The sequence below is a fragment of the Centrocercus urophasianus genome, unplaced genomic scaffold, assembly GCF_019232065.1.
Source record: "Centrocercus urophasianus isolate 14NV4802_14NV808 unplaced genomic scaffold, USGS_Curo_1.0 seq_12, whole genome shotgun sequence".
Taxonomy (NCBI): domain Eukaryota; kingdom Metazoa; phylum Chordata; class Aves; order Galliformes; family Phasianidae; genus Centrocercus; species Centrocercus urophasianus.
The window spans coordinates 6,900,097-6,927,337 of NW_024884364.1; the positions used below are offsets into that span (position 1 = coordinate 6,900,097).

Sequence of the window (27,241 nt, forward strand, 5' to 3'; positions counted from 1 at the left end):
ATACATTTTAGTGGATTACAGAGTTAACACTGGATCTGAATTGTTCTTGTATCTTACGTAGAGCATATGTATATGCTCTGTGGGCATTGATGCTGTACTCCCACAGTCTTCTCTTGTTTGTACTAAAGCTCAAAGTAAAGCTTGATTTTCCTCAGCTGGTCTCCTCCTTTCATTTTTTAAAGTTGACAGGCTGAACCTAGAGGGGAAATCCTCAAAGTACAGCAGAATTGTAGGTATGATGAGATGACAATGAAGAAACTGTGCTGTTGTGGATGTGGGAGGTTGATGACTCCTGTAAACATCTCAGTGTTTCTTTCTGATAGCTCAAGACGTGATTTTTTTTTTTTTCCTCTATGAGCTCTTAAGATATTTTGCACATTAAACAAAAACATCTGCCTTTTTTTTTTTTCAGTCTCCAGATGACAAATATTGAAGGGCTCTGCAAGGAAGACAGGGGTGATTGCAGTTGCTTCTGCCTAGTACATAGAACTTTGTCAGATATGGATGGATGAGAGTTGTCTGGATAGATATATTTTAATTGCATGTAAAATGAATGTGTGGATTTTATTTTGTCCCTAGAGCACGTAGAATTCACCAAAATTTGGCTGTAATGGATTGCGGGGGGAAAAAGGAGGGGAAAAAAAAAGAATTAGAGGATACAAGAGTGACCTAATTAAAAAATTAAATTTGAAAAAGCAGACTAATGGCTTGTAGCTATGGGATAATGGAATTTGGGACACCGGTGACTACACTTCATCCTAATCTTGCATTTAATTGGCAACAGACCTGTTTGTGCTTTATTATGGAAGGACTTTGTGATCAACATACCTTTGTTACGTGACACATTCTTTTTATGAAGCTATTGAGGAAAAAAAAAAGGGGGATTTTTATGTCCAGGGCTAAGATTTTCACTTGGATCTATTTGTATTTTATTCTGAGGGAAATTAACTCTGACTTAAAAGTTATTTTAAGAAAAAATTGCCTCCCTCAAAAGGTGCATACTTGCTATCAAATACTTAAACTTCTTCCCGTTTGAAGTACAACAAAATGAGGAGCAATATTTCTAATGAACATTGTGTGGTAAGTTAATGTTATTCCTTGTAAAAAGATTTAGGGTTGGAACTGTTTCTTCCTGCGTTGAGCAAGAGATTGCTTTGTTTTTTCTTTTTTTTTTTTTTTTTTTTAATCTAACCCTTTGGACATTACTATGATAGAAATAATTTAATTAGCAACATGCATGGGTTGGAGAAGTTGAAACTGAACTTAAGTGATTTCTGTGTTGTAATGACAGATAAAATTCATGAGTCCCAAGCTCGCTCTCAGCTTGACAACTAAGCAAAGTAACTGGAGTGTTACTTCACGTAGCAGCTGTGATCTGAAACTCTTTCAGGAGATGATTCCTTTACGAGGCAGAGCTTAATGATAAACCATTTGAAACAGGTTTTTTGTTGGTTTTTTTTTTTTTTTTTTGAATTACTGTATTTTTTTCACTCTCTAATTTATTACCATTTTCTCATTCTTCTTGATGAAAGTGGCGTTATACGTCTTAGCAGTTCATCTGTAAATTCAGTCCGTAAGCCCCTCCACCTTAAAAGTTCCTATTAGATTTGGTGTGATACCATGTGCCTTGGGGAGCCTGAATGATTTATTAAAATCCCCACCCTTCATCCCCTTCCAAATACGACAGTCAGAATTCAAAGTGAGAATAATTACAGCTATGCAGTTACAGCCGTTCTGAAAGACAGGGTAATATGAAGACTCCAGAGGAAATGTTAACAATTCTAATAGTTTTTCATGAAAGACAGAGAGACACTGTCAAACCAGAGGTTTAAACAAAGAATAGGTTGTTAAAAATAAAGTATAAAAAAGACTTAAAGGCCATCAAGGGCCAGCTGAGCTGTAATACTGAGCGTAAGCATCCCAAATACTCCTTGTCTAAAACACTGATATCTTGCTAGCAAAAAAAGACATGTCTATTATCTGCCCCACTAGATAAGTCATAGGGGACAGCGAGGAAAGAAATAAATCTTTCACTACCTCTCTCTGAAATACTAAATTAAGGTTAGTGGCCGCGTTTGACAAAGGAAAAGTGTTCTGTCTGTGTTGCATGTAGTGAACTGTTGGTACGGCTGCTGCATTTACACAAACCGAATGGCACGCTATTGTCCGTCATCTTTTTCTTTCCTTTTTTTTTATCCTCGTTTTGAATAATGCATGAAAAAAAAATGATCACTTCATACTGCCACAAACTCGCAGCAGGCAAAACTAATTCCACATTATATGAAAACAGATTTTATTTATTTAAGAGTAATATTTAAAGAGAACAACAATTTTTTTTTTGACACCAGCTGCTGGGAAATAAATAGAATATTTTATGACAGGAAAAAAAATCTGAATGTGTTAAAAGCTGTTCCTGAGAGATGGATTGGAAAAATAAAACATAGAAATTGGGCAGATAAATTTACACTTATCGGTCACTGATGTAATTGGAATCCTTATGAGAGTGAAGGATAGTTTTCAGGAGAAAAGGAAAGTTAGGAGGAATGGCAAGTTGCACAGGAGACAGTTTTTGAATGGCTGGTCTCCATGTGCCACTCAGGTGTCAGCCCTTTTCTGTCCTCCAGACCAGATGTTTTATTTCAAGATGTTTTATTTCAAGTTACATAACGAGCCAGCCTCCTTTCTTTTCTTTTCTTTTTTTTTTTTTTTTGGTCTATTTTTTCCATATCTGACCTCCAGTTGTAAGTGGGATGAAACTTCGAAGGGCTGGGATACAAGGTAAAGCTGCAGCTTTCTTTTCCTTGAGGTAGATTGCGAGTGCTTCAAGAAGTATTCTGGAGGAGGAGATTAAAAAAAAAAAAGGGGGGGGAAAATATTTGTTCTTGGCACCATGTGCTGCTTTTCCCCTCTGTGTAATCCTGTAACTGGAGCTGGCTTGGGGATGGGATGGGTTCCTTGGGCTTAATGCAGTGTGCATGAAAGTCCAAGGATCTGTCCTGTGGCGAAAGGAGGAGGGGATGGGAAGCAGGAGAAAGCCTGTGCCATTGTTGTAGCTGAAAAGCATTGGGAACAAATGCCATCAGAATATAAATGCTGTTTATTGCACTTTCGTTTAAAATTGTTTAACCTAAAAACTCTTAGTGACAGAGGGAATGTAAATCTGAGGCTGAGAGCCTGAGTCACCAGCAGAAGTTTATTATTGCTCCTGATAACAGCTGAATTCCAGCCTTCCTGTGTGCTATAAAATGGGGCAGTTTTGTCTGTTAATGGCGCCATGTGCACTGTGCTATCCTTATGGGTTTGTCAGCAGTTCAACTCCGAGCCCCTCTTGCCATGGCTTTGTAACTCGACTGTTAAAATTGTACTATGGGATGACACTTGGCATGTGAGAGGAGATCTCAGCAAGTTATGCTGAAAGTTAGGCTGTCCTCATGCAGCTCTGTGATGTTCAGACACAGCAGGTGTGGGTATGGCTCCATTCAAGAGGCAAGAAGGAGCGAGGACTGTGCCCAGTGTTCTGGGGCCTTGATGGAAAATGGTGTGTGAGGTGCTGATTGGCCTTATTGGGAGGACTGCCAGATGCCTCTCAACACTCTCGCATTCATCTCAGGTTATTTAAAGTTATATAATTTGTCTGTTCTCATTCATGCTAGTTTTATGCATGAAGAGGTCTAACAAGCCCTTTCTGTGCGTTGGTTTTAATGGGTTAAGTGCACTTAAGTTGTTTTGCTGCAACTCAGGGTTTAAATACCATTGCCCTTAATTAGTTAATTTTGTATAGAGCTTGGGCAGTATAAAGCGCTCAAAGTATACGAAGTATATTGTTATTTAATACTGCTAGTAAAATTTTCCAAGAGGTGGATTTCAAGGCTGTAACATAGTTGTAACCACTGGGTGATCATGCTAATGTGACCTTTGCTCTAACCCAATGTAGTTTGGTACAAAGCGTGCTGTAATCATGTGAAGAGCAGTTTGGCAGTTTTGTGTGTTCCACTTCATCAAGGTATGTGGATCAGCAATTTATTTTCTTTATTTATTTTTTGACAGTGTTGATTTTCAAATTATTCAGAAGCTTTTGTGGGGTTTCCGTCTTGAGAATAATGCGATCAGGTTATTTTTTTACTTTCTAACTGGTCAAGGTGATCAAAGAGTACCTTTACTGCTGGAAACTGCTGAAAACCCTTTAAACAAAGCAAGAAAATAGTGTTAACAGGTTTATGTAGCTTTATAAGTAGATAGGTCCAACCCTGACATATAAAGTTTTCTGGGAAAATCAAATTTCTGTACATCAGATTCAAAAGCATGGGCAAAAGATTTACAAGAAAAAAAGGTCTGTTCAGGGTGCAAGAGGCAAAGGATAAAAGCCATCATTAGTGGGTTAAAATTCAGATCCTGAGCTGTATGAAAAAATGGTGCATGTCTTTCACTGTAATGAATAAACACAGATTTCTGTTTGAAAGAAAATTTGTCCATGCTTTGCACATTCAATTTTGTATGTATTTTTCAGTACTTGTTCCTTTGGGCATTTCATGCCTTGCTTCAATGCAGTGATTAAAGAATGGCACTAGAAGTGAAATTTGTCCAGTGAAACAAATTATTGTCTTATGCAGTCACAAGTTGGAAATAACTCTGGATTTTCATACAGATTTCAGTGTTCTGGTTTTGCACTACATACGTCTAGGATCAAAATATGACCAGCAACCTAAAATCAGGGAGTTTAACTTTGTGTTGCAAGGTAGCAGTTCATTGGCTTTGACATTCTTTTGCAGAGGTCATCGGATCTGTCTATCCTTGCCTGCAAAAAAAAAAATATCTTAAAATCCCCCATTCTTGATACGACTGTCATAGCTAATCATGATTATCTCAGGGAAAACAGTTAAATATGGTCACATGGGGATTTGCTACCAAATATTTAAATGTCGTACTGCAGCAGAGATAGAAAATCCATGTAGCAAATGAGCAAGGAAGCTGAGTTCCATCATCTGGAACTAACTTTTTGCTAAACTTTATATGAATTTAGGCACTGTTAGCAGAGCATGTGAAAGGTTAAGGGGGTGCATAACTGATAGAGTTCTGCTCCATCAGTCTTTGAGGTCTCAGTTTAAAAAGCATCATTAACTCAGTGTTACCTTTCAGTGCCATTCTAAAATCTTTCATTTTAGACGAGAGGCCTGTGTGCAGAATTTAAGAGGCTTATTCTCTTACACAGAAATAATGCTGCTAAGCTGCTAGAAATCTCAGCAGCTTAATATAAATGTTCAAATAAAAAGTTAGTATTTTAACTGTATAACCTTCAAATATAATTAATAATGAAATCCTAAGCAGGAGCCTAGGGGAAAGCATTTGGATTCTTTCTATTTGTGGAATAGGTGCAGGTCTCTAGTGTGCAGTTGAAAATAGGGACTAAATATGAGCTGATGATTTCGGAAATCACTGTGTGCTGCTGAATGCAGAGTTGGGAAATAAAGTAGAACACAGGAGAAAATGAAAACAGAAAGGCCTGGGCCACCAACTTCAACTTCAACCAACTCAAAATTCCAAACTTTTGTACCAGTTGGAAGTACTCAAATGCTTTTAGCCTCGGGATTAAATTGTGTTATTGTGCCAGCGCAGGAGCCAGTTATTTTATTTGTCTTCATACCCCTACCAGTGCCACCCAAATTGCTGTTATTGTACAATTATGGGAAACAAAAATCACAGTAAGAGGGTGTGTCGTGACACCTGTTGCACTACCCTGATAATACTTCTGTCACAGAAAGATGCTTTGCAGAAAAACTGCCTCCCAGAGCAAGAAGGTGTTGCTGGGAGCTGATCCAAAGGTCGTGGTCAGATTTTAACTTGGAAAAGGCAGAACGAAACCATCAGCTAATCAAGGCCCTTCTCAGAAGTGGCATGTGTTCTTCAGTACAGTCAGAATATCATTTCCCTTTTGGCAGTTGCTGGATTTGGAGTCTGTGAACCACATTCACACTTGAAGAATGCATGAGAGGGCCACCAGTTTGCCTCTTGATATTGGTACTTAAGCTCTGCTTCAGTGTTAGTTATGAACAGAAGCTAGTTGATCATGTGCCAAAATTTTGGCCTCAGTAACGAAATAAGCAGAGAGGAAAACTGTCTGCAGGTACTTTAAGCATAAAGGATGTCTGAACTGTACTCTTCCGAAGTGCAGGTGGAAAAGGCAGATGCCCTCGAAATGACTGGTTATTTTCATTTTATTTTATTTTCCAGCTCTTTAGACTGCTTGCAGCACATGCTGCAGGCAGGATTAAGGTATAAATGAGGGTCAACTTGTGGGTTACTGCACTGAAATCTCTGGAGTCACATGATTGTAAAAAAGATGTGAGTGGAAAATGAAGTTCTGTGTATCCAGTAATCAGTGTTTACATGTTGCTATCACACCATGAGACCTGAGGTATTGTAGTTATTTCCTAGATAGGTTGCCATTTTGATGAGAGCTTCTGGAGAAGTGATGGTATTTGCTAATAGAGCAATCATTCCACTTGTTGGAAAAGAAAAATATTTATAGACTTTTCATAAAAGACAAATGTCCGAAATGGCTGATGGTGCATTCAGGTTACTATATAGTCCTGAGATCTTCTAAGCAATCCTTCCCAGACGATGGTGATATCCAAGTGTGCCTTATACAACTGACATGTTGTTACTCTTTGATTTTTGAAACTAGTAGCTGACCACTGTGAAGCTATAGAAACTGAAATAAACATCCAATCATTTTTTCTCCTTAATCCAGATTCAGAATAATGTCCTTGAAATTTTAAGATGCTAGCAGATAAAAATCCTGGATATCTAGAATGCTAGCAGATTACCCTCACCATGTATTTGAGAGTTTCATTTGAGAACTTTCCTTAGCAAATTTGTTAAAGCTCATAGGGCATGCAGATTGTTCATCTTGGCCAAAATCAGATCTGGAATGCAGCTCGAGCCTTCTGACCTATTTAGCTGTTGATGAAAAGCAGAAGACTATTTATTTATTTATCTATTTATTGTCAATATGGTGCTTCTTGGTGATGTATTCTCTCCCACCTCAGGGAGACTCTACTCAGAAACTTTCTTTTTTTTTTTTTTTTTTTTAATCGAGACTGCAGAAGGTGGCAGAGGAAAATAAAGCTTTTTCAAGAATTTGAAGAAATAATTTGTTCAATGAGCACAGGAATTCATGAATCTACTCACTCTACCAGTCTGCTACTGGTTAGCATTGCGATTGAGTGACTGGCTGTTTAAGTTAAGAGCTGTCACTGAAGCATTTTTTTTTGTGTATTTGAGCTGTTTCTAAACCCATTTGTTTGCTGCTTCAGCTGTGAACTGGTACTAACCTGTACTGCAGTTCTTGTCTTGGGAAATTTGTACTGTTTCTTTCTACCTGTTTGTTGTTGTTGTTTTCCTTTAATGAAGCCTGTAGGACTGTAGCTTTCTTTATTCAGGGTTATACTCCTCTAGCATATTTGGTTGAAATTGGTAAATGTATTTAAAGTATTACTAGGAACAAGATATTTCCAAACAGCACACATTTTTAGCCTTAAGGAAGCCAAGAGAAAAAAACTGATAACATAGATGGATATCCTTAGTTATTGCAGCTTTAACCAATGATTTGCTCTTTGACCTTTGGCAACCACTATTCTCTTTATGCTTCGTAAAAGATGATTGATTGAATTGATCTGCTCATGGGATGAGGGCCATTTTCAGATTCCTGACTGAGGATATCAGGGTTCTTTGTTGCCAAATAATGAGGAGGTAGAAGGTAATGATAAACAGGCTGTCGGTGTTTTCTTAAAATATGCTAAGATATATCTTGATAATGAGTCATACTGAACGGTTTGAGCGGGTTCTTCTGGTTCAGTAATGCAGATGAAAATGTTTCCTGAATTAAGGAGAGCTTGGAGTATGGGCTGAACAGTCTGAAGAAAGGAGACCTAAGGGCTGTTGCAGATTTTGAGAGGTTTACTTGAACATTAGCTTCCCATTAATAAAAAGATCTTCCAGAAATAAGGAGAGATTTAATTCATTATGTGCTAGCTATGACTTATTGCCAATTGAAACTCACCATAAGAGAAACAGCCTATGTAAGTTTACTTCCTTGGGATATAGTGGGGTGTTTTTTATGATTTTTCTTTTTTTCTTTACATTGACATATCTGAAAAATAAAGCATCAAGAGCATCAAAGCATCCTTTTCATTCCTTTTACCTATTTGTAAGGTATTCTAGAGCCAATCCTTTGTGTCCCTTTTTTAAAAATTGATTTTATTATTATTGATAATGAGATGCAGCATGGGATCAGTGTAGTGAGAAGTTGTGTGTCAGCATTAGATATAGCCAGCTCAATTTCTCCTCAGGTTTTTACTGCCCAGACTATTGTTTTCACTTTATTTCTAGAACCTGTAAATTACTTGCTGAAACTGATCCACTGTAGGGCTTGCCTTACAGCTGATAGTTTAAGGAGAGGAGGGGATCTCAGCAACTTGCCCTGCTTCCCTGAAGCACGTGCATGTGGCAAGGATTGGAACATTACTGTGATGAGAGTGTTAGGAAGACTGATAAATCAGGACAATTTAAAGCTTAAAAGCAAATCTTGGACACTGACATTCATCAACAATGCATATGGGCAGTGATCAGTTTTCAGTTATTATTGACTATCACTAGATATTCCAACAATTGGTTCTTAACTGTATTCTACATTAACTACGAGTGTGCAGTACCACATAGTTCCTTGTGGTTGGTTGTCCTGCAGCCCCAAGTGGTCTTAGTCAGCAAGGCTGAGGTCATCAAAGCTAAGAGCCCTTTCATGAGGGAAGTGGCTTCTTCATTCCTCATCTTCACTTGCTCTTCCTTGAGGATTTTATGCTTCTCAGCCCTCTTCCCACCCAAAAGGGGGAGGTAGTCTCATCTGCTCCCAACATTACCTTATTTTTAGGGCTAGCACTTTCCCTCTCTAGATTAATTTTCTTGATCACTCTGATTCCAGCAGATATCTTTCCTGCCTGCTGTGTGTCATTTTTCTTATCTTACCGATCTTATCTTACTGAGTTTACTATCCTTCACGTGTTTGGCTGTAACCTCTTTTCTGCAACCATAACGCAAGTATTTGGCCTGTCATAGTTACATCTTACCTACATAGAGGTGCCTAGCTGTATTACAAAATACTTGTGCGTTGTGCCCAGTTTCCCTTGTTCTTGTTATGGTCTTATGAAATACTTGTATGATTATTTCAGTGACTGATTCCAGTGTACTTTGAGTTCAAGGCAAGCAAATATTTATATCCAGCCCAGCATACTTCTAATTTAGGTGTGCAACAGCCTCTCCTTTGGCTTTCCCAAAAGGCAGAGCTTTCCGCTTCAGTCATGCCCTTTCATGGTATTTGTTTGATTCCTTCATGATGGTGTGGAATTCATTGATTCCTCTCAGTACAGAACAGTGGCAGGACAGTGAGAATAACATGTAGAGTTCTGCGCAGAAGATGACTTATTGTTCATGGCTTTTATGAGGCCATTGTGTAACCTCCCAGAGCTCATAGTGATTCTGATTAACTGAGTTTGTTATCCAAGATAAAAGGTCACAGGTATAATTGCTCATGCAGCGCTCAATTTCTGTATGAGCAGCAGGTATGAAGCTGAGCATTTGATATATCATGAATTTCACATTCCTTGATTATGCAATGAAAGGGCTGGTGCTTTCAGAATTTGTTGTAGTGCTTTGTAAAAAGGAGATACTGTTTTGTTCGCTTTGTTATTTTCTGGTTTTGTTGTTGCTGTTATGTGGTCTGGAAAGTGGAGATGAAGGTGTTTCCCCTACAGGGCTCTGTGACATGACCCAACTTTTGCCCAGTTGCTACTTGCCATGTATGCTTTTCTGTACTCTCTGATCCCCACTATTCTGGGGAGTGAATATCAGCCAGTAAGCATACTGCAAGAAATCTCTGGGGTTGTCAATTGGAAGATACACTTGACCATGCCACATTACATTTAATGAACTTTGTTGTTGTTGCTGGTTTTTTTATTCAGCTCAAGACCCTGCTTTATTTTTACCAAGTTAATAACAGAAGGCTAACTTGCCCCATTTGTCAAATGATGGCAGTTGGACTAGATGTACTTGGAAGTCTTTTCCATCCTTGGTTGGATACTGAAGTATTACAACGATCATGTTAGGATGTCTCCAGAAGTAAGGTATGAGGTCTTGGCATGGGTAGCCTTTTCTTGCAGTGAGGAAAAATAGAACGATGCTTGTCTGAGCATGTCTATGGAAAGGAGCAGGGTGGGTAGTGGGTGTGACAGGTGAGTTCACTACTGTGTGGTTCTCATAGTATTGCCTACACATTGTCAGTGTGCCATGATGCTTTTCTTAAATACAGAATGTAGTAAGAGGTGGTTAAAAACTATAGAAGTTTCAGTTTATAAAGGATCCTAGACTGTATTTAAATGTCTTTGCATGGTTGTTTGTCATAGGCCAAGCAGAAAAAAAACTGCTGTTTTGGTTCTCAGTGTACATCCCAATTGGCTTGACATTATGTAACATAAAGAAGAACCATGCTGCTTGATTGCAAGAAGAGATCCGCAGTGATGATTCACTTCATTGTATTGCTTCTCTTCACCCATGGCTCTAAACCTGAAATGTATTGTTTTAGCTTTTGATCTTCCATTAATGGCACTGGTATTTTAGGGTGAGTGATTGTAACCGTTATCTGTAGGTGTTTCCCTGTCTGTAGCACTATTTTAATTCTCCTCGGATAGATGTGAGCTCTGTTTGAGATCTCTGCACTTTAATCTTCTTTTGAGAGAGTTTGGTATGATGAGAAAAGAAAGATCAGATTGTCATTCTCCTCAAAATTCTTTGTCCACTCTGGCTTATCTGCCTGTCTCTCCATCAAGTAATAACTGTGACAGAATAATTTTTATTTCACTAAAGGAGCTCATGAGATCCTTAAATGAGATGAGACACCATTTCAATTCCATACTGAAAGTTCTATTGTTTCTCTTATCAAGATGTGTCTTTTTTCTGAGTATTTCTTGAGAACTTTCAGAAACTTAGCAAACATTATTGTGAACTCCTGGAAGAGAAAAAAGCAGTTTCCTGTTTAATGCTTCCAACTACAAAATTTAATATAATTGACCCATGTTCTGTTTCCAGCAACTCAGAAGTTGTCCACATACCTTTTAAGAAAATTGCATCACAGCATTCAAAATGTAAGGATACAACAGAGATATAAAATAAGGAATCATTTTTAAAAGTTTTTACTTAAGGAAACTATTACGGCATTGTAAGTTCAACTGTGACTTTCAAGTTGCCAGTTGCATGAAATCTGCATTAAATGAATAGCAAAATGTATGTTTGGTACAGGCCATATGCATCAGAGATGTGTACAAGCATGTGAAAAAAAAAGGAGCACATGCATTTCCTTTATGTGTTGTATATAATATGTGTAAATAACAACAACAAAAAAATGTAGAAGTCTAATTTCTTTTTGCTTTTCTTCTTCCCCCATCCCTGCTGTACTAAGTCTTTTCTGCTTCTTCTTTTTTTCTTCTTTACAATATATTGCAGAAAATGAAAAAGACACACATTTTAATTTTTAGTGTTGTAGAATATCTTTAAGATTCTTTCCACTTTAGTATTTCTGGCTTCTGGCTTTCAAACAATTGCCATTTTACCTAAAAGGGCAACGTGTTTACAGACTGTATGTGAAATCACTTTTGAAGGTAATGTGTTTCCTGAATACCTCTATTTTTAGCACTGTGATGGCTCAAAGCTAAGAACCCTTCCCAATTGGCATTGTACTTGTGGGAACTTAAAGATAGGGTTGTTAATTTTTTTTCCTGATACGAACACGTTTTAATTTGGGAGCTATGGTAGGAAATCTGAGACAATCTTCCTCTTATTTGTTGCTGTGAGGCTTCGCTTCCCTCCAGGTTGGATTTGTGTAGTCCTCTGTTTGAGATCCAACCACAACTAATTTCAGGGCAAAGTTAAATGCTGAGTGCATTTTTGGTTGTCTTCTCACTACCTCAAATGCAGTTTAGCAACTCGGAGTAAGGTGAACCAGAGCATTGTGACTAACCAGTTTTCTGCAGGCCATCAGCAGGAGTCCACCAGTGGTACATGAATTAGCAAGCTTCTCTGTGAGAAATGGTGGTAGTGCGTTAACCTTTTGAAGTGTACTACAAGTTAACACTAACCTGGAACATTTATTCAGTGTTTTACTAAATATAACAAAACAGATTGAATGGGCTAATATGTTTAAGTGGCCTCGGTACCATTTTACTTAATGCAGTGGGATTTTCTACAGCATACAGAGGTAGTTCTGTACACATTTACTTTGTAGAACTTCCTCCTTTTGGACTTTAGGTGGCTTAGAACAAAGATGAAACAACCTTCTTCCTGTAATTCATCAATACGGTTATTTAGAGGGATCTTTAATTGTCTCCTTGGGTGTCAGGCCCTTGCTGTACTGGCTCTTTTTGTTAATGCAGACTTCCATTCACTGAAGGCAGAGACAGCTAGTTACCTACAGTTCTGGGCTTTTTTGTATCATGACTTAGGAGATGCTAAGTTCCTCTTTTGCCCAAACATGCACTCCAAGCATAAATAGGAAATATAAAGCTATTAACTTTGTAGAGCATTGTTAAAAAATAAAAGCTTAAACTGGACGACAGAAATGTGTGAGGGAAAGTCTCATGTCGGAGGATTGCTATAGAGGACCTGGCAGCTTGATTCCTGTTCTGCTCCAGCATCTCTCAGTCTGCTGAGGGAGTCCTGTAGCTGTAATCATTGTATTTGTTCATGGGAAAAGAGTGTTACAAAACTGTTTCGAGGTTCAGGGAAAAAAGGCTGAATATGTTTGGAAATTTCTGCCTAGTCATTGTACAAACTGATTATAGAAACATTAAATGTAGTTGAAAACAAGCCCCCATTCAGCTGACATTATATAATACAGTATCTTATGTGACACTCTTTAGTAAACACAGATGAATAATAAGAATGTATAGTTGTATACAATTCTTAAACTCTTGTTCTTTCTCTTACAACTATTTCTGCCAAATTTGGATTCTTTTTACATTTGTTTTTTTCTGCTTCCATACACAACAACAATCTTTAAAGAGATAGCCACAGTGTGGAACAACATTAGGAGTTTTGTTTCCTGGTAAGCTCAATATATTTTTTGCAAGCACGTTTACTGTGAAAGGTAACAGTTCAGATTTAGTTCCGTATGCCTTGCTGCTGTCTTTGGGGGAAAGAGTGTGTAGTGCTTGTATACATCATTTCAAGTAGAGTTCCTCAGCAAAAAGAACTAGAAGGGAAGCAACTATTCCATGATAGACCCCCTTCCCTCATGTAATATTTGTAGAGAACATGTTTTGGGAATACTGAGATCTTTGGGAAAGTGGAGCAGCGGGGAGGAGAAAGCTTTTTGGTCTTCCAAGCAGATTACTTGCAAGTTCCACTTAGTAAGTGCAGATACATTTCAGAGTTGTGATGATGAAATGTTTTGGAAAATCTCTGGTTTTATTCCCTTTAAGGTATAGTGAAGAACTGAAGAGTTTAGTTGTATAGTATATAAATGCTGCTGCTTCTTTTCTTTTTTTTTTTTAATTTGTGAATGTTGTTTTCACTGTCTTAGTAACTGGCCCTGAAATATTTTCTCTGGGCTTAGTGGCAATGCAAAGGCATTAGATCAAGAATGTTCCAAGATTCAGACTGGCTGGTATTTGCTTATATCACTGCAACTGAATGTTACCAGTTTTAAAATGCTTTTTTTGTTGTTCAGGAAATTTTAAAACAGCTTTGATTTCAAACATGAAACTTGGCAAGTGAGTGATCCATAATGTGTTTTAATCACTTCGGGTATTTTGGAAAAGACTTGGAAATATTCAGTTATTAGTTTATTAGAAATCTAGTTGCCAATTGTATATTTGAACTTTTCTTCCTCCTTACCTGATGCAACACTGAAAGATAATTAGCATATGCTCTTGTAGTCCTTTCCCCAGTGTTAATGTTAACATGATGGAATTCAGTTTTGCACTTTGCTATACACAGGATTTTTATTTTTTATTTTTTTTTTTACTGTTGAAAAACGTTTTAGAGCGATTTCAGTTCTGTAGTTTTGTTGACCACCAGGGGGGTGCGTTTGATTTCATCTGTTTTATTTAAACAGATTCTACAACAGGTTGAATACCCAAACTTTTTCTAACGATAATGATTTCCTGCCTATGGGGGGTGGGTGGGTTTTTTGTTTTGGAGGTTGTTGTTAGTTTTATTTTGTTGTTGTTGTTATTATTATTATTATTATTATTGTTATTATTATCTTCTTTGATGCAAATGGAGCCAGAATGAATTGTCATCTTGGAACTTTGAATAATTAGATCATTGCAGAAACCCTGCTATTCTGAGCTCATACATAGCATGTACTCTTTATCATATGTATTTGGTAATAAATATTGCATTAGATATAAGTGCATGCATGCTGTAGTCCCTGGAATAATTACAAAGGTAATTTGTATTGGACCAGCCCAACAGGATGCTTTGAATCCATTCCTGCAGCATATATAAATATACTTTGCCCCTAGAAAAAAGTATACATTCTTTTTACAAATACAGTTTAAACTTATTTAGTAATTATGCTGATTCTTTAATAGTTGTTTTTGTAGGATGTGGCTTGCTTTACATAAAACTTATTTGTTGTTTTTACTAATAGTGAAAGTAAATGGAAGGCTTTTTTCCGTTCTTTCAAATATTATTTCCTGTTCAGATGGAATGATCAGTTTGAATTGTTGCTGATATGGTTTTTTTACTGTATTGTTTCAAGAGAAAAAAATGAGATTGAGCTTTACCAAATCATAATGCAGGAGCTAACTTTTCTTGAACTTTTTTATAGTCTCAGCTTGGTCTCATTTTCATTTCTCATAGGATGATATCTGATTAAGCAAGTATTATGTGTGTTGACTACACTGGGACATACCTCACAGTGTACACTGGGAAAGCTCACAGTGGTGTTACATTAAGGGTTCAAGCAGCAGGTTTTGTGATACAGTCTAAAGGTCTCAAAGTCCCTTGGTGTTAAATTTCCAAAATTCTGGAGGTGAATGAAACTGGGGAGAGGTTAGAAGCATTGTTCCTGGAACTTTGAATTTTAATAGAGTGTACTATAAGATATTGTTCAGTGTCCTCCTTAGGCCTGGAGTTTAATATGGCAGTTGCATAAACTGAAATGATGTGAATTTTCTCGGCATAGTTTGTGTCTGACATTGTGCAAAATGAAGCTGGTTTTGGACTTCAGGTCAACAGCCTACTGACAAAAGTACGTAATGTGCCTAAGTAAAAGCTTGTATTGATTTTAGTTTGTACACATGATAGGATAAACTTACTCTGTGCATAATCTGGAAGAGTCCTGATACTATTAGTGTTGCACCTGCTTGTGAATTGAAGTGAATTCCTCACTTCACTTTCTATTACCTGTACTTTCCAGTAAAAGATAACATGTCCCACCTTACATGTCAAAATCCTAAGATATTTCCAAGATGCTTGGTTGGAAGTTCCAAGGAGGTTCTACAGATGCATTGCTTGCTGTTGCTACTGTGGGGGGTAACAGAAGGATAGTGTCACTTCTCATTCTCTCCAGCATCAAGGGGAACTACAAGTTCAGGTCTCTGTTGCTACCGCTGCCCTCCTTGTCCTTTTCTCTTTTTTGAGGATTGTCCCACCTTCATCCAAAGTCCGTGTGCAGCAAAGGAGGGGGAATGGAAGCTCTGCAGATGGGTTACAAGAGGTGGATTCTTACAGGGCAGGTAGGGCAGCTGTTTGAGGGAAGAAGGAGGATTATTAAATTCTGAGAGAAGAACAAAGGACCCAAAAACACAGGTGATGGGATGCTGAAAATGAGCCAACCTGAAGGATGCAGTCTGATGACATCAGATTGTCTGATAATGGACCATTAAAGAGAAGTTGAGAGTGGGAATCAACAGTTCTCCAAAGTTTCTTAGAGTGGAAAACATATAAGCTCTACTCATTCAATTTGCTTTTGTCGCCTCAGGAAGGATGACATAACAGAAAAATAACAGAAGTTAGTTTGCCCTCATTCTTGGAGCAGCACAAATAATTTGGAGCTGTGTTATCAATGCAAGGGAAAGGAACACTCCTGCATTACTTAACAGACAAAAGATATAGTGAACTACATGCCTTGCTGCTATTATGGAGTTTGTCCTGCAAATATTCAACTGGCACCTTTAATTGCTCAATTCTTAGAGACATTACAAATTCAGAAAGAAGAATTATCACTTTGATCTGTCATATGCCCTATGGAAAGAAAAACCATATGACAATGAACGTATATTTCATCTCAGTGTAATGCCTTTCATCCAAGATCTTGCCCTTAAAATGGATAAGGGTCAGACTGAACTTCTTCAAGGCAAGTCACTGATGGAAGCAAAGGGGAGAGGAAGTTACCCATTACGCAGCAAGTACTGTGTGCACACGGTGTCTCAGTGGGGACAGCTCAGTGTTGCACCTTATACCACAGATCAGCAATGAAAAGGCTTTGACTGTTCAGGGGGATGGAAATTCAAGATGACAGTTGAAGAAGTACCATGTTTACAAAGAAGAATTTAGGGGCATTCTATATGATTACTTTAAGCTTTAAATTTTAATCATTAGAACTAATATCCCTACTGTAAGAAAAGAAGCTAAATGATCTTGCTTGTCCACAGTGGCTGCAGCTTGGTTTTTAGTTTGCTTTGTAAGGGAATAAGTTTTGCAACTAAACCAAAGTAATGTGACACAGTCATATATTCACATAATGAAAACTTTTTATTTCTGACTTTAAAACCAAATTTTATGTGAGCATTCAATAACATTTTTGAGTGTTAAGATATATGAATACTGCATTGCTCTGGCTAGTGCAAATCTTCATTATTTGGACCTTACAATTTTGATCATTAAAACCCCTTCACACTGGACATACATCTTATTTCTGAATTATCCATTTTGAATGCTGTCAACATTTACATTCTTATTTTTCTGTTTCTTAATGAATCTGTTTAAGGATAATAATCCTAGCCTCATTGCAAGGCGTCAGAGTAGGTTCTCCTTTCTGTTCTTATCTAATACCATTGATTAATAACTCATTGCTTCCTATCTGTCAGACAGTTCTTATCCACCTCATTGTATTATTATCCAGACCATAATTCTATGGTCTCTCTATGAGCTTCCTGTGTGGTACTGTGTCAAAGGCCTTGCTAAAATCCAAACAAATTATATCCGCCACATTTCCTTTATCCGCCCAGTTTGTCACTGCACTGAAATACCTATCACAATGAAACATTTATTAATGTAAGTTTCTGTGTTAAACCAGAATAAATGTGAAGGTTCTGCTGTGATTATATGATAGAGCCTGCTTCTTAACAGGTATTATCATTTTATGCACTAAAGATAATTTGAGCCAAGGGAGACGACACCATTCAACAGGAGCAGTGAGGCTGTGCAGATCAAAGCATTATGAACCTTGAAAAGAACTGGGGGAAGCTTATACGCTACAATAACTTGCAGTGGGTATAAGCAAAGTCCTTGAGCTGTATTCCAAATGATCAGCAAATGTCAGCTCTGGTTCTAAAAAGACAGGGATCTCTTGGAAGGAGTCTAGTAGAGGATCACAAAGATGATGAAGGGCTTGGAGCATCTCCTATATGAGGAAAGGCTGAGTAACTTGGATCTGTTCAGCCTGGAGAGAAGAAGACTGAGAGAGGATCTGATAAATGTTTATAAATATCTGAAGGGAGGTCTGAATGGATGAGGCCAGGCTCCTGTTGGTGGTGCATAGTGATAAAACAAGGAGCAGTGGCCTAAAACTTGAACACAGGATATTCTGTACAAACATGTGAAAGAACTTCCTTATAGTAAGGATGATGGAGCACTGGGACAGGTTGCCCACAGAGGTTGTGGAGTTTCCTTCTATGGAGATAGGCAAGACCTGTCTGGACACCTACCTGTGTGACCTATTGTAGGGAACCTGCTTTAGCAGGGGGGTTGAACTTGATGATCTATTGAAGTACCTTCCAACCCCTGAAATTCTGTGATTTAGAGCTGCTTCACAAGAATCTGTATCTTTAGAGAAAGAATCGTTTGGGCAAGGCCTCAGGCAAGCTGCGTGCTTTCACTGTTCCTGTTCCTTGAGAACATAAACAGGATTTAGGGACAGCTTGTGCAAGAAAACAGTTGGAATAGGGAATGTCATCATTTTCAGCAGCAAACTTGATTACCATCATCACCCCTAGCTAGAAGGAATGCTTCATGAGATATTTTGAAGGATGCTGGGTCCCACCTGGCACTAACATAACCACCAGTGAAACTGCACTTCAAGAGTCCAGGTCAGGTCTTAAGTGCAGTTACAAGGAGACTAACTCTTCACTGGGTTGACAAGTTCAGCTACTGACATACTTTTACAGCTGGGTTTCTCAAGTACTTCTTGCTTACTTTGTCAGCACTAGGAATTAAATTAGAGGGGTGGACTGTGCTGTTAAAGAATCCAACGCATTTAGCGGTTATGAGAGCCCTTGCAGTGAAATTGCATACAGCGCGGATTTTGAAGTTACCACTCGGGTTGATCATGTGCCACAGCTTCTATTTGTTTATGTGTTCCTAATTTCTGAAACCTGAATTTCAAGGAGTGTTAGTCTTATCCTATGGGCAGTATTTTTCATACTCAAATGAAAACAGTTCAAATGCTTTTTGGGGAAGGGGGAATGAAAAACAGTGAAAAATACGCCTTTTTCCTTACCAAATTTCTTTTCTAAATGAAACAATCATAGCTTGGAAGCTGAAGTTTGTGATGAGGACAGTCTTCTCTGGGAAAGTAAGCTCATTAGGTAGATGCAGTAAGGAAGAGGAAATCTCTGTAGGTATACAGCTTTGCAGTGAGCTAATAACAGATGCAAGTTTATCATTTTGACAAAGAAACCTTCAGTGTGCTTTTTTTTCCCATGCTACAGTGGTAGGGGATCTTGTTCCCAGCACAGTGCCACAGGTTGTATTCTGCTCCAGCTCTCTTGAGGCACAGAACCCAGGTTTCTCCCACCTGCAGCCCTGTGTGCCAGGAGCTGCAGTCTTGCATTAGGTTTATCTGAAGCTCAGCTCTGTGGTTGATAGTGGGGCTGCATCTGGCACTGTGGCTATACTGTGTAAATGGCCATGAGTTGAAAGACAGTACTTTTTCAAGTGTACAGTTTTTCAATTCAGGAAGGCACACCTGTTTGTGAGGATTCTTTAAGCACAGGCATTACTTTTTGTTCTTTTTTTTTTTTTTTTTTACTCCATCCCCTCAAGAAGAACAACTGACACAAAAAGAACCTCTCTACATAGAGAAAAGACTCTTTGGAGTAGTATCAATTGAAGGACATTCACTTTGAAAAGCAGAAGTGATGTAATGCTCTATCTGCATTATTAAGGTTTATACTTCTGCATTACTAATGAGCTGAGACAGACCTTTCTGCTGATGTGCCTATACCAGTTCCAGTTTCAAAGTTTGCCTCTTTGTTGTTACATGGTGAGCCTGTACAGCAGAGATCTCCTTCTCTGACTGCTGTGACAAAATCAGTCCATGACTTGGTGTTTTCAGACATAAAAGGCCAGAAAGTAATCTGGACCATACCCTAAGCCATCATTTGGATTCTGAAATTGGAATGAGTTCTCTTGACTGGCGTCTGAGCTTATTTGAAAATTCTCTTAAAATTAATGGGTTTTCTTTTCTTCTTTCTTTGGTTCTTGAAAGGGGCTTTCTTAGCATACGTGATTTTTTTCAGTGAGTAAGGGCATCCATATTTCACTTTTTGTGAGTACTTATTTGTGGTACTTTCTTCATCATTGATTTGCAGTTCTAGAAGTGAGAACAATGATATGATCAAGTACTTTGAAAATGATCGATGATTGATGTTGTAAATTCTATGTAGAAAATGGAAAAGACGCCAATAAATGTTGCACTTGTATTTTCTCCTACCCTTTCCTCTCTTCCCATAACTAATCCACTGCATGTGATTCTCATTAACCTTCTCCAGTTGACATCAGGTATTCAAGACAAATCAAGCCCTTACAGAGTTTGCTTGCTGCCAAGAAGCAGTTTGCAAAAGGCTAAAATGTTCTGAAATGTTTTCTAGTAACAAATGATTTTTTTCTTTACTTAATTTTTAGATTGAGTGAATGTGGCCCTTCCAAAAACGGTGAACTAGATCACCACCTCCAGACAGACACAGCAGGGTGAGGTGCCTTTACTTCATGGAATATTGCTGACGTGACTTCAGTCATGTCCAGTCGATAGCTTTGCTCTCACATTTTTCAGGCTGTGCATAAATTTAATGGCAAGCAGAAATCATGGGAAAAAAAACCAACCATCAAAACATGCTTACCTTTCTGTGATTTGTTTTTGAAGCATTTACTGAGAGCCAACACTTGCCCTCCTATTAACACTTCACTGATGTAGCTCATTTTCATACTCATCATTCCTATAATTTCAGTTCTTGGGCTTCTCGCAAGCAGAATTTCACCAGCAAGCCAGGTTCCTTTTCTTAAGGGATTCAGGGCTTTCCTTAAAGACAGGAGAGCTGACTTGTGCTAGCCATCTGGCTAAGAAGCCATCTCCTTTTCAACCTGCTGCTCATATGTACTTGTCTAAGTTATTCATCTTGAGATCGTGAATTTCTTAGATCGTGAACTGAAAGATATGATTAAGATGGCAGTGATTGGTATTCTGTGTTTAATGGGGCTTTCTGTAGGTTGTGCTTTGGGTTTGTCTCCAAACTGTAGCTGAAGCAGCTCTTTGCAGCAGGACTCTGTATGTAGGATGTTGTGTTAACTCCAGTTTTTTCACGGCAGTTTTTCAAGATGGCAGCAGACTCATGAGGCTCCATTTCCTTTAGTTGGTGGCTCGTAGTGTGTGCCAGCTATGCCTGCCTTAAGGAGAGGGACAGCTACATCTGCAAGCATTGTGCCCTGCTGCTCAGCTCAAATGGCAACATTACATGTTGCCTTCCCTTGTTTTCCTTTTCAATTAGAAGAACGTGCACAGAGCAGGAGGGACTTTGGGGTAATGCTGATCAACAGCTGTCAGGAGCGAGAAGGGGCTGCACTGTCACGTTTTCGTAGGAGAGGGCAAAATGCTTCCTCATTCTCTACGAGAAAAATGGTTATTTTGGACAAAATTTGCTGTGATTAAGTCCAAGCACCAATTTATTCCTATTTAGGTCATCAGAAAAGGGCTTCAGTGTGCAGTCTGTATTCTGGCTCTCTGTATGAGGATACATTTCACCCTCTGCTGAATGCTCTTTGTTTTCTCAGTTGAGGTCAGTTTTTCATTGCATTCATTAAAATAAATAGCTCTGGATTACAAATACCACTGCCCCTGTGCTTCTCAGCTGGCAAGCCAGCATTAGGGTCCTTAAGATTTTAGGAAAGGGGCTAAAATTGAAAGAGGGAGGAGAAGAAAAATGGAAGTTTGGAGGCTGAAGCTGTTAGCACCCATTTGATGGTTGTGCTCCTGCCTGGTTTGGATGGACTTGCAATTGCTTTGGCTGGATCGCTTCCCCTTTCCTCTGTGTGGCTTTCTAGGTGCTGATCAGAAGAGAGAAGGGATGTTATATAATGTAAAGATTGTGTAGGGAACAAGGAATGTGTTTCTCAGATGATTCATCTTGCCAGGACACTTTGAGAAAGGTTTCATGCCAGGTTGTGCTGTGCAGGTGTTGTCCTAGGAAAGCTGGGTGTGAAATCTTGTTCCTTTCAGTTCAGTGCTGAAGGTTTCATTCATTGTGCATGAGATTTGGTGATGCTTGATGTGCTCTCCCCTTTAATGCTGCCTGCTTCAGTGTAGCTCATTTTGACAGAGTTAAGACTAACAGTAACTGAGCTCATTTGTGTTTGTAGGATACACGTATGTATGAGCATGTTTGCACGGCGGCGTATCACACGATAGAGCGTGTTTCTTGCTAACATTTATGGGAAAGGAATGTGGAGGATTATATAACACCGAAGCCTGAAGAGCTGTTTTGTGTTTATGTTAAGTTTTGTTTTGGTTTGCTTTTTGTTTTACTCATGGGGGATCAAAAATAAAACTTTGGTGAGGAGTTGCCCCCAGACTGTGGGACGTTTGAAATCAGTGTTAGATTTGTGTCCAGAATTTATTCACAGCTCGCTCTTAATATGCAACAGTGAGGAAAATTGCTTTGACATTGAATGGGGCAAATTAGGAAAGTTCTGCTGTCATCTTTTTAAAATAAAATTTGAGCAAGTTTTGATTTGTTTCTTTAATGACTTGGTACATTGCGTGTGTCTGTATATACAGCTATATGGTTTGTTATTATGAGGTCAAATCCTGACAACTTACTGCAAAATAGTTTTAATTTATTATTAATATTTTCTGTTATTCTCACTTCTCCTGGTTTTGGAACCTTTATAATTAGATATAATTAAAACCACAGGTTTATAATTCCACTCTAGCATTTAAACTTGTATTTATGGCATAACCCCCGGAGTTTTATTGTCATTCCAACTGTATTTTGAAAAAAAAAAAAAAAAGGAAAAAAAAGTTTTCTGCGTTTATACAAATGCTTTGTCTGTAACTACCACTTCTTAATAATTTGTTTTGCACGGTAAAATGACATTTTGTTTTACATGATACAAAGCCTTACAGGTTTGAGAGTAGCTATTTCATATCCCTTAACAAATGAGTGCAAGGGACCTTTTGCCTCGTGCACTTTAAAAACAGCTTTCCTCTTTTGGAACTTGTCTTTCTGCTCCTCCATACAACAGTCTGAAGTGCTACATGCTGGAGAGCTGATTTTTAAAAAATGTTGGCTGGCATTATGTAAAGCCACATTTTCCCTTTTGGTGCGTATGTTCTGGTCCTAGCAGTGTCCTTGTTTTACAGAAATTAACATTTTTCCCTTCACAATCATTGATGTGTGGTGATGTTTTTCTGTCATCTTTAATTGTGATGCTTTTTTTTTTTCTTTTCCTTTTTACATTAGTATAAGGTTGATTGTTAAAATGAAGTGGCAGAAGGCTTCTTTCCAACTTATTCAAATATATATTTTTTTACTGTAGAAATATATTTTGCTGCTCTCAATTGCCTTTTTCCCCTTCTTCTTTTATTGTAAAATACTCTGGGAAGAGCTTCTTTTAACAAAAAAAAAAAGAAAAAAAAAGAAAAAAAAAAAAGGCTACGCTTGACTGATAATGCATTGCTTTGGATGGTGAAACATTATGAAAGTTTAATTTTTAATTAAATCTGAAATACCAATTATAACTGAAAGAGATTTTAACCTGTTTCTTTTCAGACTGCCTGAAGTTACATTGTAGATGCTGAAATCACTGCACCTTAAAAACAAAAAGATTAAGCTGCACTGCATTCTTGTAAGTAAAAGCTTTTCCGGCACCTTTTGTCAGTATTTTTCCTCAATATACATCCAAAGTGTTAGCACAGTAACTGCTCTTGGATAAAGGTCAAATTCCCCCTGAATAGGATTTAGAAGTTCAAAGGATGTTTCATTTGAAAATTAGAACTAAACTTGAATCTTTCAGATCTTTAATTTCAGACCCCTGAATAGATCTTTCTTTTTTGCTTTGATTGTTATTAGGAAGAGTGTGTGTCTGTTGACATACGGTTCCTACGGCTTTGTCAGTGAGGATTTCTGCACTTTGGAGTACAGAAAATAGAAAATGGTAGAAGGTTCCCCATAGCACAAAATATAGTTTATTCTCTTTTTTTGTTGTCGTAATAAATTTTTGTCCCTTATATAAGAAAAAGATGGAATATCTTTCTAATGACATCACAGGAGGCTTCAGCTGCTTTATGACATAGATGAAGGCAAAGATGCCTTATTCATCTGTGCTGCAATACAACAAAGCAGTCAAAATTATGTCTTGTGTCTCCCAGTAAGAAAGAAGCCTCTTTCAAGGGCACAGTTATTCCATAAATGCAAGGCAGATTGTACATCTACCCTTATTTAGAATGTGTTTACTGAATATGTTTGGGTAAATAATTAAGATTTGGAACTCCTGCGGATGGAGAACAAGCAAGTAAAAGATGACTGGGAAATGTTGTAGATTCAGCTACTCTGAATTTAACAAAATAATATATGAGTAAAAATCCAAGAGTTTGAAGATAGTAAGAAAGAGTTGATTTTTCAGTTCGACACTGCAAAGCTGTGGAGTATGACAAAGCAAAGTCAGTTTGTTTTCTTCTCTGAGATCAAAATGTACAGTCTGTAATGAAATCCAGCGTCTTTTCCCAAAGTAATACTTCTGTACTTCAATATTGAAATATTTTAACTATTCCATGGTTGTTTTTTTTTTAACTCTCTGTTCCCCAACTTTTTTTTTTTTTCTTCAAGTTGTATTTTAATGATTTAGTTTAAACTAGCTGAAGGGTACAGTACACTGTAAGCAGCTAATGCATGCCCCTTCTAGTGTGGAACACCAAGCATGACTCAGGCAGGCAGATTGTGCCATTCTGACTCGACTCCATTGTGTTTTTACATTACTGGCAAGGGCCATGCCATTGTGTTGCTTAAATATTTTGCATTAACTGCAGGCTGTGGCTAGTAAATTGTATTTAACATTTTCTCCTCATCATGGCATATCCAGCTTCCCTGGCCACGAGAAGTTAGCCTTGCGATTGAAATGGGACCTGAACTGAGAACACTGGTGGATTTGTTGGGTCTAGCAACAATTTAAAGGGAGGTATTAGGAGCAAGGGGGAAAGTTAGAGGATATTTGTGAATCTGGGAGTACTGAATATCAAAGTTGTCTTTCTATTTTCTGTGAATAACTAAGAGAAATTTTTTTGGAAACCAATAGTAACTCTCTTTCCAAAATGTAACAGCAGAGTGAGGACTGAATTAAAGCATGTTGTTTGAATCCTTAGAATTCAAATAGTCTGTAAGTCCTGCATGGAAAGCCCTAATGCAAAATGTCGGGTAGTGATATATGGACCTCATAGATGATGCTGGAATGGGCTTTTTTAGTTAGGGAAGAGATGGGAATCTAGGAGCAGGAATAAATACACAAGTGCAGAACTCACAAGCAGGGGAAAAAAAAAAGTAAATTAACATGTGTAGGGTGGCAAGCAAGTCAAGGCAGAAATACTGTACAGCTTGGTCCAGATCAGAGTAAATCAAGGGCTGAACTAGAAATGGAGCAGGGGATCATGACTGTAGCTCTTTTCTGTTCAGTTCTTCTTTACATTCCCTGAGGTAGAGATCTAAGCATCTAATCTTTGAATTTCTTGTTTCATTTGTTTTATTTCCCCAGTAATACCCCATCTGTAAACTCCTAGCTGCTCTTAAATTGTGTAGCTTTGTCATACAGCCTGTAATAGAGACAAATAAGTTGGGGAAACTTTCTATGCATGCAGATGTATGCTGTAAAATGAGACTGTGATTATTACTATACCTTCTGTTCATGTAACTATAGGGGCACCGTTGTTGTAGACAGTAATATGCTTTAAGAATTTATTTTCTTTCAGATATATGTTTACTGTTATCAGGTGTCTCTAATTGTGAGACCTTTAATGAAGTAGACTTTCAAGTATGACTTTCCTGTGTTAACCTGAAAACAGTAAAAAAAAAATAGAAATAAAAAAAGGCAAGCCATGCTTTGCTAGTTTTCTATTAGAGAACAGGATTGTTTTAATTGAAGAGTGGAACCTTGTTTTAGGTAGAAATATCCTTAAAATAAGTCATTAGTAGAAAAAGGGGCCAAATTTTCAGCTGTTATAAAATGACTTAAATGGCGCTACAGGAAAATACAGATTCACAACACGTGAACATCTGGCAGGCAGCTGCACAAGAACACAGCCTTGTAAATGTAGTGCAGGCATTCTCTTAATGGGAAAGGTCTGTGGGCTTGATTCTTTTTATGTTGGGTGGTCAGATCAGCTATGTACTAAAATTATGTGGATTAATAGGCAACTAGATCCACTGAGAACCACGGGTCTACTCAAATACTTAACTTTAAAGATGTGCTTAAGTACTTCAATATTTGCAATTAACCCAAAATAGGATTAAGTCCAGTAAGAAGAGTTAGTTACCTCTGCTGACGTTCAACATGTGTTTGATTTTAGAACTGGACAGTGGGGAAAGCATGTTGTCTGTGGAAGAAAATAAATTATACAAGAGATGCACTGGATGTGCTTTAAAAGTAAATGGTTTTAGTTATAGCTGTTTGATTTTAGGTGTCATGGGCTGAGGCCAACAGGAACATACAACACATTTAAATTAAAAAAAAAAAAAAAAAAAAAAAAGACATTTTTTTCAGTTTCAATCTTACATGGCTTTGTGGTCTGTTTAATGACCAAGACGTCTGGAGTTTGAATTTTGCTGGATGGTGGCTCATTGAGTGGCTCTGGACAGATCGTTTAACCTCTCTGCACCTTGTTTAGCAGATTAGTTTTTCAATCTGGTTATGACTTCAGTACTGATACAGCTCTGTGAACATTATTGAGTTTGTTTTTGCAGAGCTCTTAGAGGAGAAATAGTAACCATTGTTATCATTAATAAGTGTATTGTGTAGACAAAACATGAGGGACAGAGATACAGTCACTCACAGAGGTGATCTTTCACAACTCACTTGTGCTTTTGTTTAATTCCATCACTCAAAGTTATCAAGGCCAACTCCAATTTATAGAAGTATTTCTCATGTCACTCTTCCCACTGTTGAGTATTTTATTGTTTGTGTGTTCTCTCTCCATCTGTTTTTTTGCTTCATGCTGAATTAACCTTGCATACCAAACCTTATTCCCCCTTTTTTTTTTTGTATTATGCAGCAGAGACATTCACATAGCCTCAAAATTACAGAGAACAAATTCATTTTGTCTACTGATTGTTTGCTGATGATGTATGAAACAGACAGAAGACAGTTTGAATTTTCATAAGTTCAATTGAGCTTGCAGGCTTAAGGAAGGGAACAGGCAGAACCCAAGCCAATGTGACATAGTAAGCTGGCATCCCAGAGTATATGCAGCATGTATAGCGTCAGGATGTCAAGGCTATACAGGACTTCATCCATCTAAGCAGTGCTTTTGAATGAAGGAAGAATTTTGAAGCAACAAACAAGCTACCCCCCTGTGTTCTTCATAACACAGGGGTCCTCGTGTTTTCTGATGGATACGGGATCTTTCCTTTCCCTCCTATACCTTGCAGTTTTAACTAGAATTGTGTGTCTAATGTTAGTGTTGTTGAGCCTTGTACATTCGTGGTTG

At 37.9% G+C, this 27,241-nt stretch overlaps 1 long non-coding RNA gene across 3 annotated transcripts in view; it reads left to right on the top strand.

Moving 5' to 3' along the window:
- Positions 1–27,241, top strand: part of LOC122156370 — a 389,162-nt gene that overhangs the window by 112,989 nt on the left and 248,932 nt on the right. For all 3 annotated transcript variants that reach the window (XR_006167459.1, XR_006167458.1, XR_006167460.1), the window contains exon 4: positions 23,319–23,394. This is a non-coding gene — a long non-coding RNA (uncharacterized LOC122156370). The remainder of the gene's footprint in view (positions 1–23,318; positions 23,395–27,241) is intronic.